This window comes from Dendrobates tinctorius, unplaced genomic scaffold (assembly GCF_039654945.1).
Source record: "Dendrobates tinctorius isolate UK_male_01 unplaced genomic scaffold, ASM3965494v1 ptg000003l, whole genome shotgun sequence".
NCBI classification, from domain to species: domain Eukaryota; kingdom Metazoa; phylum Chordata; class Amphibia; order Anura; family Dendrobatidae; genus Dendrobates; species Dendrobates tinctorius.
In genome coordinates this window covers 74,018,993-74,046,858 of record NW_027361671.1, presented here as the reverse complement: position 1 = coordinate 74,046,858, position 27,866 = coordinate 74,018,993, and positions in this window count along the sequence as shown.

Sequence of the window (27,866 nt, the reverse complement as noted above, 5' to 3'; positions counted from 1 at the left end):
TGGTAGAATAGAGTCAGAGAGCGCGTGGGTGTCTAGGTGTGCAAGGTTTCTGCAGGGGTGTGCATGTTGCTGGACATGGGTGCCAGGTGAGGAGGACAGGGATAAGAAAGTGAGTAGATGATGGTCAGATAGAGGGAGAGGGGAGGTGGTGAAGTTAGAAAGAGAGCAGAGACGGGTGAAGACCAGGTCTAGTGTGTGTCCATCTGTGTGGGTGGCTGAGGTAGACCACTGAGTAACAATAGAGAAATCCACAAATTCAAGGTTCAGTTATAACATATAGAAAACCACTGGTGTAATTATAGACATAAAAAAATGTCCAATACACCACCAATGAACCAAATAGCAAAAGGTCCGTTAAAAAATCATGCTTTATTGACATAAATATCTTTTTATAAAATGAACCAATTATTACAAAAATTAACAAACACGGTGCCTAACTACAGAAAAGGACGTATAAGCACTAGAATGATGCATCAAAATTAGAGAAACATATTGCAAGACACCACTGTTGCTATATAACATATCACAAATGAATTGGTATATAAAGATCGAGCTACCTACTCTGACATAGCATATATGCAGGGAAAAGGCAAAATTCTCCTATATAAAATTCCCATGCAACTGCCTAACAGAAACAGGTGCTTTCAAACAACTATAATGCATATTACCTCAATTAATTTGTTCAGAAGTGCAGTGGTGTTCAAAAGTGCATAAAGTGCTGCAATGCTGATAGCGTCCTTCCAACCCCAATGTACGTTTCGTCAACTCTTCCTCAGGGGGCGTGTATGGATGTGGGAAGTTGTCTGGTTTATATAAGGGCAAATGACTAATAGCGCGTCACTCTGAAAATTACATGCTATACACAGCTGTAGGAGAAAGCAATTGTCCGGATCTAAGTAGCGCGCCATCCACTCAGCGCATGACCGTATCATGGACCCTCGGTCCCCGGTAATTGGAATGCAGGAGACCAGCGCCATCAATGTAATGATGGCGGTGCATTCCAGCGGCCATGAAACCGGGAGCCGTCAGACCCCAGTCACCGCCCAGCGAGTGGCGCAAAAAAAACAGGACAATTGCTTGTAAAGCAGTTCCATAAGGCAACTACCTGCCATATACTTATATAGTTTGTAAACCACATTGCAGACCAAATTAAGCCACATAAAAATGCTCTATGTGCACATTGCCCAGAAAATCTAACAAAGCACAAAATAGCATCTCTATACTAAGAACTATTAAGGGCAATTACACCAGAACAAAGTAAGGGCAATTATAACTGCCAGCAATGTAATTTACAAGCCGCACTGCAGACCTAATTAGGTCACAAAAACACGCTCTTTGTGCACTTTGCCCAAAGATAAAATTAAACCAAGGACCCGCTCTTTTATACTAAGAACTATTGAGGGCAATTTTTGAAAGCCAGAATATAACAAGAACCTATCTTGGATATTCATAATAATTACAGTGTTTAACAACATATTTAAACATGCAACCACATATGTGAAAATACCAATCGTCTTGCATACAAATACAAAACACCAATTATAAATGTGATATAAAATAAAATTACATACATATGATAGTGCATAAATAATAACCAATTATATATGTGATGTAAAGTATAAAAAACACATAATGAATTATAATACAAAAGCAAACTGCAATGATAAAATATTCAGTGCAGGAATAAATATATTCAATAATATGTGATACAAAGTGCAAATTAAATAATAACAATAATAATATAAAAATAAATAATGAAAAACTAAAAACACATATATGAACATATCCAAAATAAGATAGTTTGATTGCAGTGATCTACAGCCTCATAGCCATATACCATCTAGCCTTTGAAGTAATAGTTCAAGATGTCAACACATTCCATGAAACGATATATATCTATAAATTATAAACAAAATCAATTATTGTCAAAAAAACATAAAACTAAAATGTTAAAACCATGATATCCCACCCATAAAAAATGCTACTGAAGATTAAAAATAATAAAGAAAAATAATAATAATAAAATTGTACAATTGCATATGAGCATATGCACATACATAACCATATATATATATATATATATATATATATGCACATACACACATACATGAATACATCAGAAAAAATCAATCAAAATCAGAGAAATGCGCTAAAGCCAAAGTTTTCATTCAGGCCCGTGCGTGCTAGCGTCCCTAACCTAAATATCCATTTACTTTCCATTTGGGCTAATACTTTGCCCAAGTCACCTCCCCGTAGGCCTAAAGACAATATATCAATAGCTTTAACCTTCAAAAGGCGCAAATTACTTTGATGATAATTAAAAAAGTGTCTGGGGAGTGTTTTAAGACTAGACGGATCTTCTGCTAGTGTACCCTTCTCAATGTCTCTAACATGCTCCCTTGTCCTTATGCGTAGCTCTCTTGTGGTAAGACCGATATACATCTTGCCACAAGGGCATTGTGCATAATATATCACTCCTTTAGAATAACAGGACAGATGATGCCAAATTTCAAAGACTCTGTCTCCCTTCGCATTAATGAAATTTTTACTCTTTTCCATATTGCTACAGGCCTTACAATGGCCACAAGGAAAAAAGCCTTTAACAGCCAACCAATTACGGTTTTCATTACTACTGCATGGTTCATAATGACTTTTAACCAACAAGTCTTTAAGGTTTTTTGATCTTCATGCGGTTATTAGCGGTTTATCAGGAAGACATTTTCTCAGAATAGGATCAGACATTAGGACAGGCCAATGCTTGCGAACAACATTAACCAAATCAAACCATTGGCTGTTATATGTAGTTATTAGCCTAATGTCATTAGATTTTTGTTTGAATTGATTATTATTATATAAAAGTTCTGCACGTGTCACATTTTTGGCCCTATTATAACCATTTTGAATGGATCGACGTGAATATCCACGATTTTGAAATCGCCGTCAAAGGTCCAATGCCTGATTTTCAAAAAGGTCATCACTGGAGCATATCCGTTTTGTACGCAAGAATTGCCCTATAGGTATTCTTTTAACTGTAGAGGGGGATGAGAAGACGATGCCTGCAATAGGGAGTTTGTGGACGTAGGTTTTCGATACATATCTGTAGTTAGCTCCCCATCAGGTAAGATATTGATCTGAATATCAAGAAATTCCAATGAACGGCCTGCTTTGTATGTCAATTTTATATTTTGATCATTTAAATTTAGTATACTCATTAGTGATTCCAGCCCGATCATATCACCTTCCCAAACAAACCAAATGTCGTCAATATATCTCATCCACTGATGAACATGTTCAATTCCAAGTACAGGGTTACACACAAAAAATTTCCCTTTGCCATGCTCCCATGAATAGGTTAGCATAGGATGGGGCACATGAAGCACCCATGGCGGTACCCTGTAATTGTAAAAATATTTGTTTATTGAAAATGAAGCAATTGTGGGTAAGAATATATTTCAAGAGTATCAATATCAAATCAATCAACTGTGACTTCATATTGCTGGACCGCAAGAATAAAGAAGCTGCCGCAATCCCATCATCATGTTTGATAGATGTGTTAAGGGACTCCACATCTGCCGTGACCATCATCATCCCATCAGAGAGACTGACATGGTCCAATCTTTGTAAGACGGATGTGGTGTCCCTTATATATGACAGGAGAGTGGTTACCAAAGGTATTAGAAAGAAGTCAACAGTATCATAAATTAATTCACAAAGACCTCCATTTCCCGAGACAATGGGTCTGCCCGGGGGCTCCTGGGGGTCCTTGTGAATTTTAGGGATGTGATATAGAGTCGGCAATTTGGGTGAAAGATTCTGAAAAAATTCCAGCATTTTTTGGGGAATAATGCCCTCCTGGAATGCTTTTTCCAAGGTAAGAATCAATTCCGCTTGAAATTCTGGAATAGGATTAGAGGAGAGTTTTCTTATAACATCTATTGTCATTTAAAAGTTTTTTAGCTTGTTTCTCATACAGAGAACAAGGCCAGATCACCAGATTTCCGCCTTTATCAGCCGGTTTAAACAGCACATCCCGCCATTGCTGTAATTCATTTAAGGCTTTACACTCGTCCTGATTTAAATTGAAAGATTTATTCCTAATTTTCGTCAATTGCTCCAATTTAGATGTAACTAATTTAGTAAAAATATCAAGTGTGGGGCAAATGCTGAGAGCAGGGAATTTTTTTGATTTACTAAATAATTGGTTAGGAAAATTACTAACCTCAGTAGATGTCAAATTCTCATCAAGAAGGGACTCAAGGTTACGGAGTGCCTCCTGCTCCTCAGCAGTAGGAAAGCATTCTTGTTCATCAGACTTAAGATGTAATTTACGTAAAATAATTTTTCTAGCGAAGAAATGTACATCTTTTGTAACTAGAAATGGATTTAGAGAGCGAGATGGAGAGAAATTTAGACCTCTTTCAAGTATCCGCACCTGCATATCAGAAAGAGTATATGTGGAGAGGTTAATTACCTTACTCTTGTCCTGATTATATTTCCTTTCTTTTCTTTGCTGTTTAGAAGGTTGAAAGAATCTCCTTCTCTCCGAAAATCTGGTGACAGGGCCAGAAATTAATGAACCTCATTGTCACTTCTAGAAGTATTACTATCAGCTAATGAGATCATAGAGCTAGAAGATTCACTTCTTGAAAATAAACTTTTTGTCGTTTTATTGCTGTATTGCCAAAGAAAAATTTTGTTGGTATCTTAATCTGCCACATCTCTAGAAAATTTCTTAAATTTGCCATTGCTGATATCAGTTTCCCATTTTTCCAGATCCTTCTCTATGTCCTTCAAATGTTTGTCCAGTATATCAGCCTGGATTTCCTTATTCATAGATTCCTGCAACTTGATAATTTCCTCATCCAATGCTTTCAAAGACAAAGCATTGTGTTCACTAATAATTTGAATAAACGTCAAGGAGCAGTTGGTCGCTGCTTCCATCCATCGTTTTGTGAGAATTTCATTATTAAGATCAAATGATGGATACAACTGGACTCTAAGACCTCTAGGAATAATTCTATGTTCATAATTGTCCAATGAGGTTTTAGTCCACCATATTTTAGTTTTCTTTAATAGCACACTTTTATACTGACGTATAAGTTCCTTATTTGTACCAGTAGCATCAATCGACATATGAGAGGCACCACATTTGAAGAAGTCTGAAGCTTTTGTCCGCCAGGCCATTTCCCTGGCTTTAATATCCATAATGGTATTCAAAATGAATGGACGTCTGTTTATGAACAAAAAACAATACATGAGTATCAATAGAGAAATCCACAAATTCAAGGTTCAGTTATAACATATAGAAAACCACTGGTGTAATTATAGACATAAAAAAATGTCCAATACACCACCAATGAACTAAATAGCAAAAGGTCCGTTAAAAAATCATGCTTTATTGACATAAATATCTTTTTATAAAATGAACCTATTATTAAAAAAATTTAACAAACACGCTGCCTAACTACAGAAGATGACGTATAAGCACTAGAATGATGCATCAAAATTAGAGAAACATATTGCAAGACTCTACTGTTGCTATATAACGTATCAAAAATGAATTGGTATATAAAGATCGAGCTACCTACTCAATGTAATGATAGCGGTTCGTTCCAGCGGCCATGAAACTGGGAGCCATCGAACCCCAGCGAGCGGCGCGCAAAAAACAGGACAATTGCTTGTAAAGCAGTTCCATAAGGCAACTACCTGCCATATACTTATATAGTTTGTAAACCACATTGCAAACCAAATTAAGCCACATAAAAACGCTCTATGCGCACATTGCCCAGAAAATCTAAGGCCTCTTTCACACATCCAGCTTTTGTAATCCGGCACGATGCGGCAAAATTTTTAATACCCGGATCCAGCACCGGATCCGGTTTTGTCCCATAAGCTTTCATGGTCGCCGCATCGTGCCGGATGGTTATGCGTCGTGTCCGGTTGTTGCCGGACACGGCAAAAATTAGCCGTCCGGCATCTGCTAAAAACATTCTCTGCAACGTTTTTTGTCAGCGCCGGACCGGCTTTTTCCACAGCGCATGCCCGGACTCTGTGAATGTTAACCCCACAAGTGCCCGGCGAGAGAGAGAGAGATCTCTCTCTGTCACCCGGACACTTGTGAGAGATCTCTCTCGCTGGGCACTTGTGGGGTTAACACTCACAGTGTCTGGGTGAGAGAGAGAGATCTCTCTGTTGGGTTAACCCCACAAGTGCCCAGCAAGAGAGAGAGATTCTCTCGCCTGGACACTGAGTGTTAACCCCACATGTCTCTCTATCTCTCCATCCCCCTCTCCCCTCCCCTCCCCTCTCCTCCCCTCCCCTCACCTCCCTTTCAGCAGCTGTCTCTCTCAGCGGCTGCCTCTGTCCACCTCCTCCTGCGGCTCCTTTAAATCATGTCGGAGCCGTATCAGACGCCGCATACACATCCGGTGTCACGGCTGCAGGCTAGATCCGGTGGCCCGGCTTTTCGCCGCATGCCGCCGGACCCCACACACCGGATGTGTGAAAGTAGCCTAACAAAGCACAAAATAGCATCTCTATACTAAAAACTATTAAGGGCAATTACACAAGAACAAAGTAAGGGCAATTATAACTGCCAGCAATGTAATTTACAAGCCGCACTACAGACCTAATTAGGTCACAAAAACACGCTCTTTGTGCACTTTGCCCAAAGATAAAATTAAACCAAGGACCCGCTCTTTTATACTAAGAACTATTGAGGGCAATTTTTGAAAGCCAGAATATAACAAGAACCTATCTTGGATATTCATAATAATTACATTGTTTAACAACATATTTAAACATGCAACCACATATGTGAAAATACCAATCGTCTTGCATACAAATACAAAACACCAATTATAAATGTGATATAAAATAAAATTACATACATATGATAGTGCATAAATAATAACCACTGAGTAAGTCCAAAGGATGAAGTAAGGGACAGGAGTTTGGAGGCTGCTGACTGGAGAGTATCAGTGGGGATGTTGAAGTCACCCATGATTATAGTGGGGGTGTCAGTTGAAAGAAAATGAAGAAGCCAGGTAGAGAATTGGTCAATGAAGGGAGTGGTCAGGCCTGGAGGTCGGTATATGACGGCCACTTGGAGGTTGGAGGGAGAGTAGATGCGGACGGAGTGAATGTTCAAAAGAGGGGAGGATTAGGGAGGGAAGAGGTGGGATTGGGTTGAAGGTGCAGTTGGAAGAAAGGAGAAGACCCACTCCTCCACCGTGTCTGTTGCCAGGGCGAGGAGTGTGGGTAAAGTGGAGGCCGCCATAACACAGCGCAGCAGGGGAGGCGGTGTCAGAGGGTGTCAGCCATGTTTCTGTGAGGCTGAGGAAGGCGAGATTGTGAGAGAGAAAGAGGTCATGAATCACATGGAGCTTATTGCATATGGAGTGGGCATTCCAAAGTGCTCCCGAGAGAGGGAGCAGGGGGTTGGGTGTCAATGGCACAGGTTTTATGATGGAAACATTGTGGTAGTTCTTATTAGATAGGGAGCGGTAGGAAGGGGAAGTAGTGGGGGGGTCTAAGCTGTGGGGGTCCAGGATTGGGAGATATGTTGCCAGCAGTGAGGAGAAGCAGAGAAAGGGAGAGCAGATGGGAGAAAGAGAGTGGGCAGCTTGTTTTATGCTTCATTCGGACAGATTTGAGGTTGAGGAGCAGTTCAGCAGAGGAGGTCTGGTGGGGAGGAAAGTGGGAAGGGGAGATGATTATTTGGTTAGAGGCTGCTGGGGTTTGGGGATAGCAAAGGACAGTGAGGACTAGAGGAGCAAACACTGTGAGGGCATATGTAAACATGGTGAAGAAATAAGATAGGTTAAGAAAAGCTAGGTCCAAGTAATAGGAATGGCTTACTCAGCAGACATACCCAAAAGAGACAGGTAGATAGTGTGGGTTCCTGACTCCTGCCGAGACTAACTGCCTTAGTAATAACTGCATTTTCGCGATACTTTTCCTGCAGTGATACTTATGCTGCAGGGACACACGTGCCTGACCCGCACACGTGCCCCCCTAGAAGGCATCTGAATATATAGGACTGAGTAGAGGATCAGGTGGGAGGGATTGTGGGAACTGATTTGGGATAAATTACCAATTGCCTAGCACACCAGGGGAGGTTAGACAATCAAAGGCACAGGGCCTGGCTACATCCATATGCTAGTAACACCTTACACCTGATAACATCTCTACTGGCCCCAAGATGGCAATCAGCAGTAAGTATTGAGTTCAATGCAACAAATGAATTTAGCAAACATTCAGTAGGCACTGTTATATACCATTAAATGAAAGGTTGCACTAGATGACAGCAAACAGGGATTGTAGCAGGAGCAGAGATTGTACCATTAAATGAGAGGTTGCACTAGATGACAGCAAACAGGGATTGTAGCAGGAGCAGAGATTGTACCATTAAATGAGAGGTTGCACTAGATGACAGCAAACAGGAATTGTAGCAGGAGCAGAGATTGTACCATTAAATGAGGTTGCACTAGATGACAGCAAGCAGGGATTGCAGCAGGAGCAGAGATTGTACCATTAAATGGGTGGAGGAGCACTTATTGGCAAATCCACATCCCTCCAGTCACGCACAAACCCTGTACCTGACCTTGCCACGCCAACATTTTTTCTTGCCCCCTGAGAAGCATCCTCCTCCCCAAAATAATCATCCCATCATCCTCCTCCTCCTCTTCTTCCTCCACCTTGTCCACGAGACTTCCCTGACCAGAAAATGGCTGACTGTCATCAAGGATTCCCTCCTCCTCGGCTGCAGACGCCTGCTCCTTAATGTGCGTCAAAGTTTGCATGAGCAGACGCATAAGTGGGATGCTCATGCTTATGATGACGTTGTCTGCGCTTACCAGCCGTGTGCATTCCTCAAAACACTGAAGGACTTTACGGAGGTCTTTCAGCTTCGACCACTGCACACCAGACAACTCCATGTCTGCCTGCAAACTGCCTGCCCGTGTATCCTCCCACAAATGAATTACAGCCTGCCTCTGTTCACACAGCCTCTGAACCATGTGCAGGGTGGAGTTCCACCTTGTTGCAATGTCGATAATTAGGCAGTGCTTGAGAAGGTGGAGCAATCGCTGCAGCTTCTGCATACAACTGGAGTGTACGGATGACCGGCGGATGTGCGAGCACAGTCATCGCACCTTATGGAGCAGGGATGTTACCTCCGGATAATTATTGAGGAAGCACTGCACCACCAGGTTCAAGGTGTGAGCCAGGCAAGGTATGTGTCTGAATTTTGAAAGGGCTATGGCTGCCACAAAATTCCGGCCATTATCACTAACTACCTTGCCTGCCTCAAGATGTAGACTGCCCAGCCATGACTCAGTTTGTCGCTGCAAGTAGTCGGCCAGTACCTCCGCGGTGTGTCTGTTGTCTCCCAAACACATCATCTTCAACACAGCCTGCTGACGCTTACCACTAGCTGTTCGATAGTGGGACAACTCGTGTGCCACACTGGCAGCTGCGGATGGAGTGCTCGTGCGACTGCGCTCTGTGGACGAGCTTTCGCTTAAGGAGGAGGAGGAGAGTCGAACACCTACAGCCAATTGTTTCCTATACCGTGGGCTAGGCAGCACTGTCCCACCACCGCTGTCCCCTGTGGACCCTGCATCCACCACATTAACCCAGTACGCAGTGATGGACACGTAACGCCCCAGGCCATGCCTACTGGACCATGCAACTGTTGTGAGGTGCACCTTTCCACTCACTGATTGCTTGAGTGCATGGACAATGCGGTCTTTCACATGCACGTGGAGGGCTGGGATGGCTTTTCACGAAAAGAAGTGCTGACTGGGTAGGTCATAGCGTGGTACTGCGTAGTCCATGAGCTCGTGGAAAGCTTTGCTTTAAACCAACTGGTAGGGCATCATCTCTAACGAGATTAGTTTGGCAATGTGGGCGTTCAAAGCCAGTGTACGCGGATGAGAGGATGAGTACTTTCTTGTCCCACTCAGAGTCTCTGGTAGGGTGAGCTGGACTTGAGAGCTGCATATGGTGGAACTAGCGGTGGACATGGTGGACTGAGAGAGGGTTGGTGATGGTGATGATGTTGGTGGTGTTGCTGATAGCCTAGATTCAGTTTTTCGTAGCAATAACATTGTTATTCCATGACTGCTTTGCCCTTATGATGACACCTCGACATTTGCTGCTGGTGGTGTGCTAACTGGTGGGCTTACAGTGGGGGAAGCGATGTAGCGTTGCTGACTACCTTCATTCGGAGCAGGTGCACATGTGGTGCGTGAGGTTTGGTAGTCCGTCCATGCTTGCAAGTGCATGGTGGTTAAATGTCTAAGCATGCAACTGGTATTCAAATTTCTCAGATTTTTCCCTCGGCTAAAGGTCTTTGCGCACTTCTTACAGATAACTTTTGCCTGATCATTAGGATTTTGTTCAAAAAAGGGCCACACTGCACTCTTCCTACTATGGAAGACATTTTGAGACCTTGCACTCTGTGCTAATTTGACTGTCTGGCCAAGCTGTCCTGCAACTCTTTTGTTTTTTGTAACATGTTTTTGGACTGCTACGGTCCTGTAAGATAACAGTTATTGCGATGTCGTTGCCTGCTGCGGATCCTCCTCCTCTTCTGAGCTATTGGCAGCGGCACCCTCTTCCCCCAATGGATGCCAATCTGGGTCAACAACTGGGTCATTCATCACCTCCTCTTCAATTTCATGTGCACCTTCCTCTGTGTCACTGTGTAAGGTGGTATGGTATGCAGGAAGGGGCACCTGAGTTTCATCAGGGTCTGATTCTGCCTCAGTACACTGCGAGGACAATGTAGTGCTCTGAGTGAATGTACCAGCAGAAAAATCTAGCAGTGGCTGTGCATCAGTGCACTCCATGTCAGATTCATCTTGGACTGGGGAATTCATGATTTGACTTGATAACCCAGGCATGGTATGTGAAAAGAGCTCCATGGAGTAATCGGTAGTGTGGCCTGCCACATCCTTCACTTTTGGTAGGGGTGAAGGACACAAGGAAAGGTGTTGTTCCTGACCAGGAGCCTCCAATGATGACTCAGTGCTTTTATTTTTTGAAACTTCAGAAGAGGAGGCGGGAGAGCTGGAGGCTGTGTCAGCAATGTAAGCCAAAATTTGTTCCTGAAGCTCCGGCTTTAAAAGTGGTTTACCTACTCCCAGAAAAGAGAGCCTTCGAGGCCTTGTGAAGCCAGACGATGATGCAGGCTCAACACCTCCTACCTTAGGTGCTATTGTGCTTTTGCCACTACCAACAAATGCAACATCACCACCACCACCATCGGGACAAGCTGGCATCCCCCGCCCACTTCCAGGGCGTCTTCCACCATACTTGCTCATTTTTGTGAAAATATACCCAAAATACCACCAGCTATATGGTACTGTAAAACAAGGTAGAAGGTGTATCTGCTATTGGTGAGAATTTGAATCTCACTAGAGATTTGAGGACGCTGAACTATTTTCTCAGGCCCAGTAGAGATTACACCTCAATGTAACAGGCTGAGATTGGATGGTGAATGACAAGGTGGAGGGTGTCTATAGGATTGGAGAGATTTTGAATCTCACTATAGATTTGAGGACGCAGAACTATTGTCTCTGGCCCAGTAGAGATTACACCTCAATGTAACAGACTGAAATTGGATGGTGTATGACAAGGTGTAGGTTGTCAATAGGATTGGTGAGAATTTGACTCTCACTATAGATTTGAGGACGCAGAACTTTTGTCTCAGGCCCAGTAGAGATTACACCTCAATATACCAGGCTGAAATTGGATGGTGAATGACAAGGTGGAGGGTGTCTATAAGATTGGTGAGATTTTGAATCTCACTATAGATGTGAGGACGCTGAACTATTGTCTCAGGCCCAGTAGAGATTACACCTCAATGTAACAGGCTGAAATTGGATGGTGAATGACAAGGTGGAGGGTGTCTATAGGATTGATGAGAATTTGAATCTCACTATAGATTTGGGGACGCTGAATTATTGTCTCAGGCACAGGAGAGATTACACCTCAATGTAACAGGCTGAAATTGGATGGTGTATGACAAGGCGGAGGGTGTCTATAGGATTGGTGAGATTTTGGATCTCACTAGAGATTTGAGGACGCTGACAATGATGCTCTCAGTCCAAGTATGGATGCAGGCAGCCTAATAAGCAGGACTGCTGCACAGTGCACACACAAAAGGGTGGAAAAATAAACCCTGAGTAACTGTGCAGAAAAGAGGAAGAAAAGTATTTTTGCTTTTAAAAAAGCAGTTTGCACAGCAGTGTGCAAACAGCAATGCAGCTATCAGGGAGCCTTATAAGGCAGCCTAATAACCAACAGAGCTGATGCACACAAATAGAGCCTCCCCTGTCACTGCACACAAAGTGTTGTGTTGTAAGTGGAAATCGCTAACAGCAGAAGCAGTTTTTTGGTTCTTCTTCCCTGCCTAACGCTCTCCCTACAGAATCAGCAGTAGCTCTCCCTATGCTAAGATCGGCATAAGTAAGATGGCGGTCGGCGTTCACGCCCTTTTATAGCCCCTGTAATGCCACACAAAGCCAGCCAATCACTTGCATGCTCTTCTCAAAGATAGTGGTGACCGATGCCTATGTCATCGCGTTGCCCACAGTGTGCATCTTCCATCATTGGCTGAAAAAGGGCGCTAGAAGCATCTTTTGAAACGTGACTTTGGTGCCCTGGTTGCCGACCTCGTGGCCGACCTCACGCTATGGTTGGCTTTTGTTTCATGAAACCCGACTTCAGCGAAACTCGGTGACTTTTGAATATGACCGACCCGTTTCGCTCAACTCTAATCATGGTGATCGATCAAGCACAGGAGCTGTGACTGTGCGATTGCAACCAGGAGTTCAGCTTATATAACAACTGACACCTGGCTATCTCAGCCAGGAGAAGTGCCCACACCACCCTTGGATGTTTTTCACAATCAATATTGATTGGAACATTTAGGAGGGAGGGGGCTCCCTCTCGCACCAGATCGGAGCTCCTGCAACATCATCGCAAGGGCCCAATCAATGCCACAGTGACCCGAGGTCATAATGACAGCATCTGAGTCACCAGGCTAAGGGAAACCTATTAGGGCATGCTCAGAGCACAGTCTAAGAGTTTTCTATCAGTTCAGCACTGAAAGGTATATACTGGTGCATTGCAATGTATTTTATCAGCAAACAGAATGCTAAAAGTTAAATCCCATAGAGGGAGTATATAAAAAAAAAAAAAAATTGTAAAAAAAAAAAGTTTTTAAAGATTTTTTAGTTTCCAACATCATGTCACTTGTGGGTGGGTTCTACTATTTAGTCACATGCAAATAAAGCACTATCTATTACAATTTTGTGTTCAAAAATTCAAATGTTTCTCTTTCCCTTCTGAGCCCTGCTGTGTGCCCAAACAAAAAATTAAAAAAATTAAAATGTTCTTTTTTTCCTTTAACATTGCTTTCATTTCTGTGAAGTACCTAAAGGGGTCATAAACTTCTTGAGTGAGGTTTTGAGCAGTTTGAGAAATGGAGTTATTAGACTGGCGTCACATTTTGGTATTTTCTGCAATATAGATCCATCAAAGTCAAATGTCACATGGTCTCTACAAAAACAGTTTTGTAAGTTTTGTTTGAAAAATGAGAAATTGCTCATCAAATTTTAACCCTTCTAAGTTTCTAGCAAAAATGTTTCAAAACTTGTGCTGCTATAAAGTAGACATGTGGTAAATGTTATTTATTAACTATTTTAAATTACATAGCTTTCTGATTTCAGGGCATGAAAAGTAAAAGTTTGAAAATTGCAAAAAATATCAACATTTTCACCAAATTTCCAATATTTTTACAAATAAACAAATTTTTACCAATATCATGAAGTGCAATATGTCATGAGAAAACAAGCTGAGTATCACTGGGATACAATGAAAAGTCGAAAAAGTGAAAAAGCAGCACAAACAATATAAGAAAAAAGGGGGTGCACGCTCCCAGGTATATATCAAACCTATAAAGCATCCATCAAAAATTGAAAGCAGCACGCCTTTTGAAAAGTATGACGAAAATTTATTCAGCCCATCGGGCTATGTGCCCATTCAGTGCAACGTTTCGGTCCAGAAAAGGTGCGGACCTTTCACATACAGTCACTGCTTGAGAAAGGTCCGCACCTTTTCTGGACCGAAACGTTGCACTGAAAGGGCACATAGCCCGATGGGCTGAATAAATTTTCTTCATACTTTTCAAAAGGCGTGCTGCTTTCAATTTTTGATGGATGGGATACAATGAAGTGTTCCAGAGTTATTACCTCATAAAGAGACACAAGTCAAAAATGAAAAAAAAAATGGCCTGGTCAGTGACTGGGGGTGAAGGTGTAAAGGGGATAAAGGGAACCTGTCAGCAGTATCTCACACCTCCAAATATTTACATATATGAGCATGTAGTTCTTGCAAATCCAGCTATACCTTTAGCTAGGCAGTGCTTTCCTCCATTAACAGAAAATCATCGAGTCGATTTGTAAATGAGGCTGAGATACTATAGAAGTGTGGAAGCACTTCTTATGTCTTTGTGCCGCTGACTCTTTTCCGCTTGAATGACAACACCTTTGCAGTATGACTTCAACTAAACGAGGGGTCAGTCAAGCAGGAGGAGGAAGCGCAGGGCAGGCCAAAGTGCTGCAATAACCGAGGTTTGTTTTTGCAAGGTTGGAGTCACGCTAAACATATAAAAAATCGTTCCAATTTTCACTGCCAAGAGTCGCATGAGTGTTCTCTATATGGTAATCCATGTGTAATGTGCTAGCGATGTGATAGCGATATTTATCCATATGACATCCGTATGACACCTATATGGCTTTACATTTCTCACATTTTTTCCAATGCAACATCCAATTAAATTATCTGTCTCAATGGACTGAAATGAATAAAAATCTAATCAACAAGGCCATACATTGGGTCCACAAGAAGCTTAATTCACAAATCTTTGAAATATACCTTAAACACAACTGAGCAGGTTCTTTTACATTGGGTCTTGTCTCAACATTTTGGGGAGCCTTACCCAGTGATTGATGATCTGAGGAGGTGGAGATGAATGTGGCTACATCCCCTTTCGAGGCAATGGCTCAATAAAGGATATGTCCACTATCTGTATGGTGCTCTATGCATTATCCTGACAAGTTTTATCACTAGTGTCAAATCTGCATCTCTGCAATTGATGCTCTTTTGGAGGCAGTGCAACCTGAGTTAACATTCAATACATAGTTGTATTGTAAATAAACACATAGCAAGTAAACAGGGCGTGCCATATATATGATACACCTAAATAAAATGGGAATGGTTGGTGATATCAACTTCCTGTTTGTGGCACATTAGTATATGGGAGGGGGAAACTTTTCAAGATCGGTGGTGACCATGGCAGCTATTTTGAAGTCGGCCATTTTGGATCCAACTTTATTTTTTTCAATGGGAAGAGGGTCATGTGACACATCAAACTTATTGAGAATTTCACAAGAATAACAATGGTGCGCTTGGTTTTAAAGTAACTTTATTCTTTTATTAGTTATTTACAAGTTTATTATCACTTATAAAATGTGTTCAAAGTGCTGCCCATTGTGTTGGATTGTCAATGCAACCCTCTTCTCCCACTCTTGACACACTGATAGCAACACTGCAGAAGAAATGCTAGCACAAGCTTCCAGTATCCATTGTTTCAGATGCTGCACATCTCGTATCTTCACAGCCTAGACAGTTGCCTTCAGATGACCCCAAAGATAAAAGTCTAAGGGGCTCAGATTGGGAGACCTTGGTGGCCATTCAACTGGCCCATGATGTCCAATCCACTCCACTTTCCAGAAAACTGTTCATGTAGGAATGCTTGTAGCTGACACTCATAATTGATAGTATGGTGTGGAATATGGGGTACAAACATAGTGGAGCCATTCTTCATCAATGGACTCCTCAATGCCACTGGATATCTGAAATTGCTACATGATGATGTGTTGCCCTCTTTATGCACTGAAGATGGCATGTTCCCTGAGTTTTTCCAGCAAGATGGTGCACCACCACATTATCGGTGTCCTACAAGGAATCTGACCCCCTTAGACTAGCCACCATTGTCACCACAGATCTTGAAAAGTTTCCCCCCTCCCATATACTAATGTGCCACAAACAAGAAGTTGATATCATCAACCAGTCCCATTTTATTTAGGTGTATCCATATAAATGGCCCACCCTGTATAGTCCTTTATTTGAAATCAAAACAGAACATACTTTTCCATTTTTACTTAAAATAACAAAAACAAAGTTATACTCACCTAATACCTATTGCATTGAAGCCAACATCTCCTGTAATATAACAGGGGTCCAGGTTCGTGTTCGGGTCTGGGTGCTTTTCTGGTACCCAAACCCAAACTTTTTTTAACTGTTCGGCCGAACCCAAACATGAAGGAGTTTGCCCATCTATACCCAGTAATATCTGCCACAGAGGCTTATAATTGTGTAAACGTCATGACAAGGCCAAGAATTTCTAATGCTGCACCAAACATAGGTTCCTCTGGGTCTGTGTGTATTACTGGTGTGTGCTAAAATCAGGTTGCATACCACATGAGTATACTAGTTTATGCTGTACTCAATCTACCTTGAGAAAATAAAACATCATGATTCATTCTGTCATGCTCACTTATCAGTGTCAAGGATATTCATGTCTTGATATATCCGCAATTTATTTTACAGTTACTTTTCAGCTTGCTACTTCTGTAGTCTTCCTATTAAACACACACACCCCACAAGTGACTTACTTCTTCCAAAACTGCTCACTGATTGAGCAATAAAACAAATTACAGATGTCATATCTTCAGAAGGTGTTTCTTTTTCTGCCATACTCTTACATCACAGTAACTGAAAACATATAACCTAGTCAAACAAAAACAATTTAATTTGCCCAAAACAACTAATATAAAAAATTGTTTCTCCAAATTGAACACAAAATGCCACACCTAATGACTGCAGTCTCACAATTTTTCGATCCCTTCATGACAAACATCTCTATCACAACTTACTTAATAGAGCACCTTTTTGCTTAACCCATTGTGTCCTCCTCACAATGTAGATTTTCTGTGTCAAAGAAAGCAAAGCACTCTTTGATCTTCACCGAGCATTTGCTTTGATTTACTACAGGGAGTGTGTCCTTTTTATTTCTCCTCCTCCATACATATTGTTGATTCAAAGGTGTGACAAATTTCAGTTTTGATTAATTTCTCCACAGTACAGAATCCTCAAACTTGTGTTGCTTGTTTATATGGTTTTGAGTATATTAAAGCTATATTTTCTTGTTCTTTGGGTTAGTAGGAGTGTACTTTTTGGAGACCAAGCATAGAGATCTTCAGCGCTTATTTGCACTTTTTTGTGGTGCATGCAACCACCAAATCTTGCTTCAGGTCTTTTTCAGTCAGTTGTGAGTTTTTGACTGTTTACTTCCTCAAGATTTCAATGATAGCTAGTGTGAGGCATTGACTGATGTTACATATGAGGGTCACTGTATGTTCCCCCCTGGAGGTGCACTAAGGTGTATTGAGGCCATGAAAGGGCATTGCAGTCAGAGGTGTAGCTGTGGTCGCAGTGCATACTAAATTGAGTATAGGCCTTGGACATGCTGGTTGTCCAAGGCAGTTTTAGGGAAAACCTGCTCTGGGTTTGGTGTTTTGAAACAGACTGTAGATGGTAGTGGTGCAGTCCATTTCATTCCCAGCCTATGTTTTCCATGGGGCTGAAGGCCACAGGTTGTTAGTAGGGATGAGCGAACCCGAACTGTAAAGTTCTGGACCCATAACAAACACATAGTGTTCGGTCACAAGGTGCCGAACACGGGTTTCTATGGGAAACCCGTGTTACAGTTCAGGTCCAGTTCAGGTCCAGGGCCTTTAAAACAAAGCATAAAATTAATAATAAACATTAAAATTATACTTACCTGTCCAGTGACGTGTCTTCCCGTCCTGCTGTCTCCCGGACGCATCTGCTTTGGAGCCGCTCATTAACTTCCAATTCTTCTCCATTGTAGAGTGTGTTAATATGAACAATGTAATGAACATGAAGTTTACATGCAAATGTTGTCACAACTGTTTACACTTTCTGGATGTCTTGGTCAATTCTTTTTGCGGATCCGTGTTTTCCAGTCTGGCACATGAAAAAAAATCTCTGTCTCTCTCCGCATCAATTCCGCATGAAATCCACAAGCATTTTCACCTGTGTTTTCTTCCAAGAGATGCAGATTTTGTGCAGAAAATTCCGCAGACTAATCTGCAATGTGTGCACATACCCTAAAGGGGAGGAATTCACATTGATGACCCACAACAAGCCCCCTCCAAAATTCCAGCATCTTGAGCCCCATTCAGAGACCAAGGCTTCATAGTCTGTCACACAAGCAAGCACTGCAGGATCTCACAGTGTCTGTGACAGGCTGTGGCATTAGTGAGGTTAATGTCGTTAACAGATGCTGTTTCCTATGCTGTCACACTGTGTCTTTGACTGGTAAATAAAATAAATTATAAAGTGTGATCGCAACTCAGGGTCCTCCTTGCAGAAATGTAAAACTGCTGCTAATGTGAACAATGACGAACTATAGACAGCGAGCGAACTCCTTAATAGGATGTTAATTCCACGCAGTGTAAACAGAATGCACAGTACTCAGCTCTGGTAGCTTCACAGAGAGGTAGAACTAAAGGGTTGTGCTCGCTCTGGAACTGACACAAGAAAAATACAAAAACTGATGCTAACTACAAACCCTGTAGACTTCACAGGGGAGCACAGCTCTATGGATGGAACTTGCCCTGTACGTCCACTGTGCTAACCGCACACATGTGGGAGAGACAGATGCTAAGCCAAGCAGGTACAAAAAGCCCTAATGGGCTAAACTGGTGAGAGAGATAAAGAAAAACCCCAAGATCACTGTGGCTGAATTCCACAGATGCAGTAGGGAGATGGATGGAAGAAAGTTTCATAAAGTCATCTATCACTGCAGCACTCCACCAGTCAGGCCTTTATGGCAGAGTGGCCTGACAGAAGCCAGTGCCAGACATATGAAAGCCCACATAGAGTTTGCTAAAAAACACATGAAGGACTCATGAACAGTGAAATGGTGGTAGCAGCATCAGGCTATGGGGTTTTTTTCAGCTGCCAAGACAGGACGACTCGTTGCAATTGAAGGAAGCATAAATGCAGCCAAGTACAAAGTTATCCTGAATGAAAACCTCTTCCAGAGTGCTTTGGACCTCAGACTTGGCCAAAGGTTCATCTTCCAACAAGACAATGACCCTAAACACACAGCTAAAATAACAAAGGAGTGGCATCAGAACAACTCTGTGACCATTCTTGACTGGCACAGCCAGATCCCTGAACTAAACCCAATTGAGCATCTTTGGAGACACCAGAAAATGGCTGTCCACCTACATTCACCATCCAACCTGATGGAACTGGAAAGGATCTTCAAGGAAGAATGGCAGAGGATACCCAAATCCAGGTGTGAAAAACTTGTTGCATCATTCCCAAGAAGACTCATGGCTGTACTAGCTCAAAAGGGTACTTATACTCAAAACTGAGCAAAGGGTCTGAATACTTATGACCATGCGATATTTCAGTTTTTCATTTTTAATACATTTTCAAAAATGTCTGCCTTTGTGCTTTTTTTCAGTCAAGATGGGGTGCAGAGTGTACATTAATGAGAAAAAAATGACCTTTTTTGAATTTACCAAATGGCTGCAATGAATCAAATGGTGAAAAGTTTAAAGGGGTCTGAATATTTTCCGTACCAACTGTGTATTAAACTTTGTTCTGTGAATGAGGCTTCATATGCTGCAGACGTCAAAGCGGTGATCTTGATGCTGTAGACTATGTCAGACATGCGCAGGACCATTGCTTTTCAATAAAAGGGTAAATGACGGGAATAGTCTGAGTGTTTTTTTAAATAAATGACCTCTGTCCTTTTATTTTTACTTATTTGTTTTTAAGTAACTCATTGTCATTTTGTTTAACCCCTTAGTGACGGAGCCAATTTGCAGCTTAATGACCAGGCCAATTTTTACATTTCTGACCACTGTCACTTTATGAGGTTATAACTCTGGAATGCTTTATTGAATCCCACTGATTCTGAGTTTGTTTTTTCGTGACATATTTTACTTCTTGGTAGAGGTAAAATTTATTTTATATGACTTGCATTTATTTATGAAAAAAATGGAAATATGGTGAAAATGTGTAACATTTTTAAAATTTTCAAACTTTTAATTCTTATGCCTTTAAATCAGAGAGATATATCAGAAAAAATACTTAATAAATAACATTTCCCAAATGTCTGCTTTACACAAGCACAATTTTGGAACCCAAATTTTTTTTTGTTAGGAAGTTAAAAGGATTAAAAATTGACCAGCTATTTCTCATTTTTACAACCAAATTTATAAAACCATTTTTTTAAGGACCACATCACATTTGAAGTCACTTTGAGAGGTCAATATGATAGAAAATACCCAAAAGTGACACCATTCTAAAAACTGCAACCCTCAAAGTGCTTAAAACCACATTCAAGAACTTTATTAACCCTTTAGAGGAACTGAAGCAATGTGGAAAGAAAAAATTAACATTTAACTTTGTTTACAAACATTTTATTTCAGGACCAATTTTTTTTTATTTTCACAAGTGTAAAAAGAGAAAATGAACCACAAAATTTGTTCAATTTCTCCTGAATATGCTGATACCCCATATATGGGGGTAAACCACTATTTGGGCATATGGCAGGGCTTGGAGTGGAAGGAGCGCCGTTTGACTTTTTCAAGGCATAATTGGCTGGAATTGATATCGGTTGCCATGTTGCGTTTGGAGAGCCCCTGATATGCCTAAACAGTAGAAACCCCCAACAAGTGAACCCATATTGGAAACTAGATCCCTTAACGAACTTATCTAGATGTGTGGTGAGTACTTTGAACCCCAAGTGCTTCACAGAAGTTTATAATGCAGAGTCGTGAAAATAGAAAATCATTTTTTTTCCTCAAAAATGATTTTTAGCCAACTATTTTTTATTTTCACAAGGGTAACAGGAGAAATTGGACCACAAAAGTTGTTGTGCAATTTTTCCTGAGTACGCTGATACCCTATATGTGGGGGGAATCACTGTTCTGGCACATGGGAGAGCTCGGAAGGGAAGTAGCATCGTTTTGGAATGCAGACTTTGATGGAATGTTCTGCGGTTGTCATGATGCATTTGCAGAGCCCATGATGTGCCTAAACAGTAGAAACCCCCCACAAGAGACCCCATTTTGTAAACTAGACTTCCAAGGAGCTTATATAGATGTGTGGTGAGCACTTTGAACCCCCAAGTGCTTCCACAAAAGTTATTTGTTAACCTCCAATTTTTTTTATTTTCCCAAGGGTAACAGGAGGAATTAGACCCCCAAAGTTGGTGTGCAATTTGTCTTGAGTTCACTGATGCCCCATATGTTGGGATAAACCACTGTTTGAGCACATGTCTGGGCTTGGAAGGGAGGGAGCACCATTTTGAACGCAAAATTGGCTGGAATCAATGGTGGTGCCATGTCGCGTTTGGAGACCCACTGATGTGCCTAAATAGTGGAAACCCCTCAATTCTAGCTCCAACCCCAACCCCAACACACCCCTAACCCTAATCCCAACCCTAATCCTAATCCTAGTCCCTAATCCTAATCCTAACCCTAATTCCAACCCTAACCCTAATTCTAACCCTAACCCTAATGGAACAATGAAAATGAATATATTTTCTTTACTTCATTATATTTCCCTAACTGAGGGGGTGATATAGTTATTTACTATTTTTTATTTTGATCACTGTGATAGGGTTTATCACAGTGATCAAAATGTACGTCGAATGAATGAAAGGAATCTGCCAGCTGGCAGATTCGGTGGGTGCACTGCACATGCGCTCGCCATTTCCTAACTGGAAGAAGATGACGGCGTCCATCAGAGGATGCAGGAGGGCCCGAGGACCACCGGGAGGTACCGAGGGGGATCGGGGACCCTATTTCTCTCAACTCTCATGTGCGATCACATCAGAGGGGAGAGAAAGTAAATGCAAAATCACGGCTTTTTTTGGCCGTCGCCATTATATGGTTAATAACGGCGATCACAAAAGCAGGATCGATAAAAACCGACCCGAATCACGTTTTCTGGGGTCTCGGTTACTTCCAGCAGCCGAGACCCTGGAGAAAATCTGATTCTGGGGGGCGCTAGACACTTTTTGTACTGCACCGTTAATTAACACCACTGTAGGTTAAGTACCCTTAACTACCGCCATTAAAAGGCATATCGACGGTCGTTAAGGGGTTAAATAAACTGTTGTCCTTTTATTTATTTGTTTTTAAATAACTCATCTGCCAGTTAGCAGATGTAAATGCTTAATGAATATTGACAGCTATACTCATCCATTTCTCAAGACGGGCAGTGGAAGCAGTGAATATTCATTTTATCCTCTGATTTCAGAGGTCAGTGGGCTGAGATTGGGTCCCTGTGTTTTATATAGATCCAATAACATGATGCAGCCAGCCAATCACAGTAATGGCCACTGCATTACTGTTTACGGCAGTCAAACCCACATGTTAATTGACTGTTTAACAGCCATGAAGCATGCGGAACAGGGACTCGAGCAATGCACTATAGCACTCCCGTTACTTAGTGGAGTAATGAGCCTATCGAGCAGACTAATGCTTTATTGGGAAATGAGAAGTGCTGAGTATGCTTGCTCATCACTTCTTATTATGCTTTTTTTCTTTTATCCTATTTTGGATTAGTGATAATCTTATTATTCAGGATTTTTTTTAGCTTTTAATAAAAAAATCTGCGCATGCGCCGGTGGTGTCATCCAGGAGGAGGAATATTTTTTCTGTAGCAAGCTGGCTCCGCAAGCTCATGCTCAATAGCAGCTATCTGATCACCTCTATATACACCGATAGCTGCTACTGCGCAGGCGCAGCTGTTGACATTTTCAAATGGATTTTTTTAAATGTCAGGATAACCTCAACCATAATAATTGTATGGACATCACACATGTGATTATGTTGCAGCACAGGTGCCATGGCTGGTGCCTGCCTGCAGAAGGTTTTTTTTTAGTATGAATATATAATATTCATTATGTTAAGTGGAGAACAGGTCACTGAGGGATCAGTGACCTGTCAGCAGTCTTGATTGTGAACAGCTAATCAGAGCACCACATGAAGACCACCCACAGGCCCGACCCAAAGCACAAGCATATTATTAACTCAAAATTGAAAATAAAGACTAAACAACCACAAGATGGATTTCATCCACTAAGGTATCATTTTAATCAGTATAATGGCGCCAATCTGATACTGTGTGAAGGTTACTGTGCACAATCCTGCTGACAGGTTCCCTTTAAGGTTAGACTTCAGAAAGGCAGATTTTCATAGACTCAGAAAGACGGTAGGAAAGGTCAAATGGCTGAATGACAGAAATGTTCAACAAAGATGGGAGATTTTGTTAAATTTATTTCTCACCACACAATCGGTAACAATCCAGAAGAGAAGGAAGAATTAAAAGCATTTAAAGAGACAAGGGTGGATGAACATGGAACTTATTCACTTTTTAAAAAGAAAAAAATAAATGTGCACTATATCAAATGGAAAAATGGGGGGAATTTCTTAAGAAGTATATAATGCTGTTTGCAGGGAATGCAGGGCAAGTGTTAGAAGAGCTAAAGCCAGTAATGAAGTAATGCTTGCAAAAGCAAGCAAAATAGGATTTTGGTGTTTATTGCAAAAGCAAAAGAAAAGTCAAAGATGCTATAGGATTTTTACAGGATGAAAAGGATGAAGGGGTCAAAAATTATGTTGAGAAGGCCGAGCTTTTAAATTTCTATTTTGCATCTATATTCTCTAAGAAAGCAGTTGTAACATCAACTGAACTTCACGGTGCCATTGAAGGAATAAAACAATCCACTCAATCCAGAGAGATGGTGAGGGAACACTTAGCTAATTTAAATGAATTTAAATATCCCGGTCCAGATTAATTACATGCTAGGGTGCTGAAATAGTTAGCAGAGGAAATTGCAGAACCTCTAATCAGAATCTTTGAAAAATTCTGAAAGGAGAAGTCCCAGAAAATTGGAGAAGAGCAAATAATGTCCCAATCTTCAAAAAAGGAAAGAAGACAGAGTCAGGAAATTACAGGCAAGTGAATTACTTCCACACTAGGAAAGATATTTGAACAAATTATTAAACAACATGTATGTAAGTACATGAATAAGAATTCAGTAATTAACCAGAGCCAGCATGGCTTTGTAGCAAACAAGTCATGCCAGACTAATCTACTTTCCTCTTTTGAAGGAATCACTGACTAGGTGGATCAGGGAAATGCAGTAGATATAGTATTTCTAGACTTCCGCAAAGCATTTTATAAAGTATCTCATACTATCCTTATTGAAAAAATGACCAAGTATGGGATTGACAAGGCTACAATTAGGTGAATTCATAACTTGCTCAGTGATCGTACTCAAAGAATGGTAATAAATTGTTTCACATCCAGTTGGAAGAGTGTTTCAAGTGGGGTACCGCAAGGCTCTGTCCTAGCCCCAGTGGTTTTCAACATTTTTATAAATGGTCCAGATAAGTGAACTGAAGGTAAACTAATCAAATTTGCAGATGATGCAAAGCTAGGAGGGATAGCTAATGCTAGAGATGACAGAGAAAGGATTCAGAAGGATCTAAATAAGCTTGAACAATGGGCAGCATAACAGGGAGAAATGCAAGATTGTACAACTTGGCAAGAAAAGTGAAAATTAAATTTATAGAATGGGATGAATAGAGCAAAGCAAAAGCACGTGTGAATAAGACTTTGGTATATTAATAGATCACAGACTACACATGAGTCACCAGTGTGATACAGCAGCAAAAAAGGCAAACACAGTTCTAGAATGTATCAGGAGAAGAATAGAGTCTAGATCACATGAAGTAGTTGTCCCTGTCATGATCTCAGTGCGGGTTTGACTCGCACACGTGGGGTTAATGTTTGGAACCAGTGCTGATGACTGGCATTTCTGGGGTTAAAGGTTGTGATCCCGGTGCAGAATTACCTGCACACCTGGGGCTATGATTGTGGCCTCTCCCTGGTTCTGGGGGAGGCTTCTTATAGCCTCAGGACGCTCCCATCCCTGTCAGTTATACTTTCGCCCTTGGCATTGTGCGGTGACCCCTGAGTGTGTTTGTGCTGTGTTCTGGTTACGTGATTCTCTGTGTATGACTCGGTCTGTTCCCTGGATATCGCTTTGGATTCTGCCTGGTACCTTATATGTCTGTTTAATTTGTCTGGTCCTGAGCGCTTGGCTATGAAGGAGTACATTACTGAAAGTCTGCGCAAAGGACACATACGTCCTTCAGTCTCACCTGTAGCGGCAGGTTTCTTTTTTGTAAAGAAAAAAGATGGCGGGTTACGTCCCTGTCTCGACTTCCGGGAGCTTAATCAAATTACTGTACGGAATACGTACCCCCTTCCGTTGATTCCCGATTTATGTAACCAGCTATCAGGGGCAAAGTGGTTTTCTAAACTTGACCTTCAGGGGGGCATATAATTTGATAAGGGTCCGGGAGGGGGATGAATGGAAAACCGCGTTCCTCACGACCGAGGGACTATTTGAAAATTTAGTCATGCCGTTTGGTCTTACCAACGCCCCTGCCATATTTCAGAATTTCATCAACGTGGTATTCTTGGATCTCATTGGTCGTTTTGTCGTTATCTACTTAGATGATATTTTGATATATTCCCCCGACAAGTATTCTCATTTGGAACATGTACGAACTGTGCTCCAAAGGCTTAGAGAAAATCATTTGTATGCCAAATTGGAGAAATGTGTATTCTGTGTACAAGAGTTGTCCTTTTTGGGGTTAATTGTATCCGGTGAGGGTTTTCACATGGACCCCAAGAAGGTGCAGGCCATTGCGGATTGGGTGCAACCCCGAGATCTTAAGGGTCTTCAGCGCTTCTTGGGGTTCGCCAATTATTACCGCAAATTTATCCGGGGGTTTTCGCAAGTGGTCAAGCCTCTCACGGATCTAACATGCAAAGGTGCGGATGTGAGAAATTGGTCCTCGCTCGCAAAAGAGGCCTTTGCAACGCTGAAAAAATGTTTTATGTCTGCTCCTGTGTTAGTGCAGCCAGATCCGTCCAAACCATTCGTCGTGGAAGTGGACACCTCTGAGGTGGGGGTGGGGGCGGTGTTGTCCCAAGGGCCTGCCACTCTAACCAACCTCAGGCCATGTGCTTTCTTTTCCAAGAAGTTCTCTGCTGCGGAAAGAAATTACGACGTAGGCAACAGAGAGCTTCTTGCGGTCAAATTGGCGTTTGAAGAATGGAGGCACTTTTTGGAGGGGGCCAGTCACCCGGTTACGGTGATCACGGATCACAAAAATCTGTCGTACATTGAGTCTGCTAAAAGACTAACGCCCAGACAGGCCCGTTGGTCACTTTTTTTTCCCGTTTTCAGTTTACGATTACATTTCGTCCAGGGTCTAAGAATGTCAAGGCTGACGCCTTATCACGCAGTTTTCAGCCGGTGTCGCCCCCTGAGCCACCGTCCTCCATTCTTCACCCTGGGGTTGTGATAGCAGAGGTCTCATCTGAATCGGAACGGGAGATTCTGGGGGCCCAGTCGCAGGCCTCGGCGGCCAAGCCGGAGGGGAAGTTGTTTGTCCCAGAGCAACTTCGCCTGAAACTCTTGCAGGAGTTCCATGAATCCAAGCTGAGTGCTCACCCTGGTATTTCAGCCACACGTCTGGCGGTGGCTAGGATCTTTTGGTGGCCTACCCTTGGTTCGGACATAAAAAAATTCATTGCTGGTTGTGGGGTCTGCGCTCGTTCTAAAAGCTCTCATAGCCGGCCGGCAGGGGAGCTGATACCCTTGGCAGTGCCCGAAAGGCCATGGACTCATTTATCCATGGATTTTGTTACCAATCTCCCTCCATCTAAGGGTAATACAGTGGTATGGGTAGTGGTGGACAGGTTTTCTAAGCAGGCTCATTTCGTACCCCTGTCCGCACTACCGTCAGCTGAGACGTTGTCCAGGTTGTTTGTGCAGCATGTGATCCGGTTGCATGGGGTACCCCTGAATGTGGTGTCTGATCGTGGTGTGCAGTTTGTGGCTAAGTTTTGGCGTGCTTTCTGCAAAAAATTAGGTATGTCTCTGTCCTTTTCGCCTGCATACCATCCTGAGAGCAATGGGCAGACGGAGCGCACTAACCAGTCCCTGGAACAGATCCTCAGGTGTCTAACCTCTGCTAGACAGAATGACTGGTGTGATGCACTGCCGTTGGCTGAATTTGCCTTCAATAGTCGGGTGAGTCAATCCACTGGTAGGTCCCCTTTCTTGATTAACTATGGGTTCAGTCCTCATTTTGGTGAGTTTTCTCGTCTGGATTCGGGGTGTCCCGGGGCTGAGGATTCTGTTCAGCGGTTAAAAGATACATGGGCAGAAGTCCAGCGGCGTATATCTAGGTCTCAAGGCAGGTATAAGTTTTTCGCGGACAGGAAACGAACACCTGGTCCCATGTTTCGGGTGGGAGAGAAAGTTTGGCTCTCCACGCGAAACATTAAGTTAAAGATTCCGTCAGCCAAGTTGGGACCCAAATTCATTGGCCCATACAAGATTGTGGAAAAAATCAATCCAGTGGCGTATAGGCTGTGCCTTCCACCCTCTTTCAAGATCCCTAACGTCTTCCACAAATCTCTACTGAAACCTTTTGAAGCAGTACGGGGAGACTCCGAGTCTGCAGCTCCTCCGGTTTTGGTCGAGGGGCAGGTGGAGTACGAGGTTGGTCATATCGTAGATTCCAGGTTGGTACGGCGGTCGGTACAGTACCTGGTTCATTGGAAGGGGTATGGACCGGAGGACA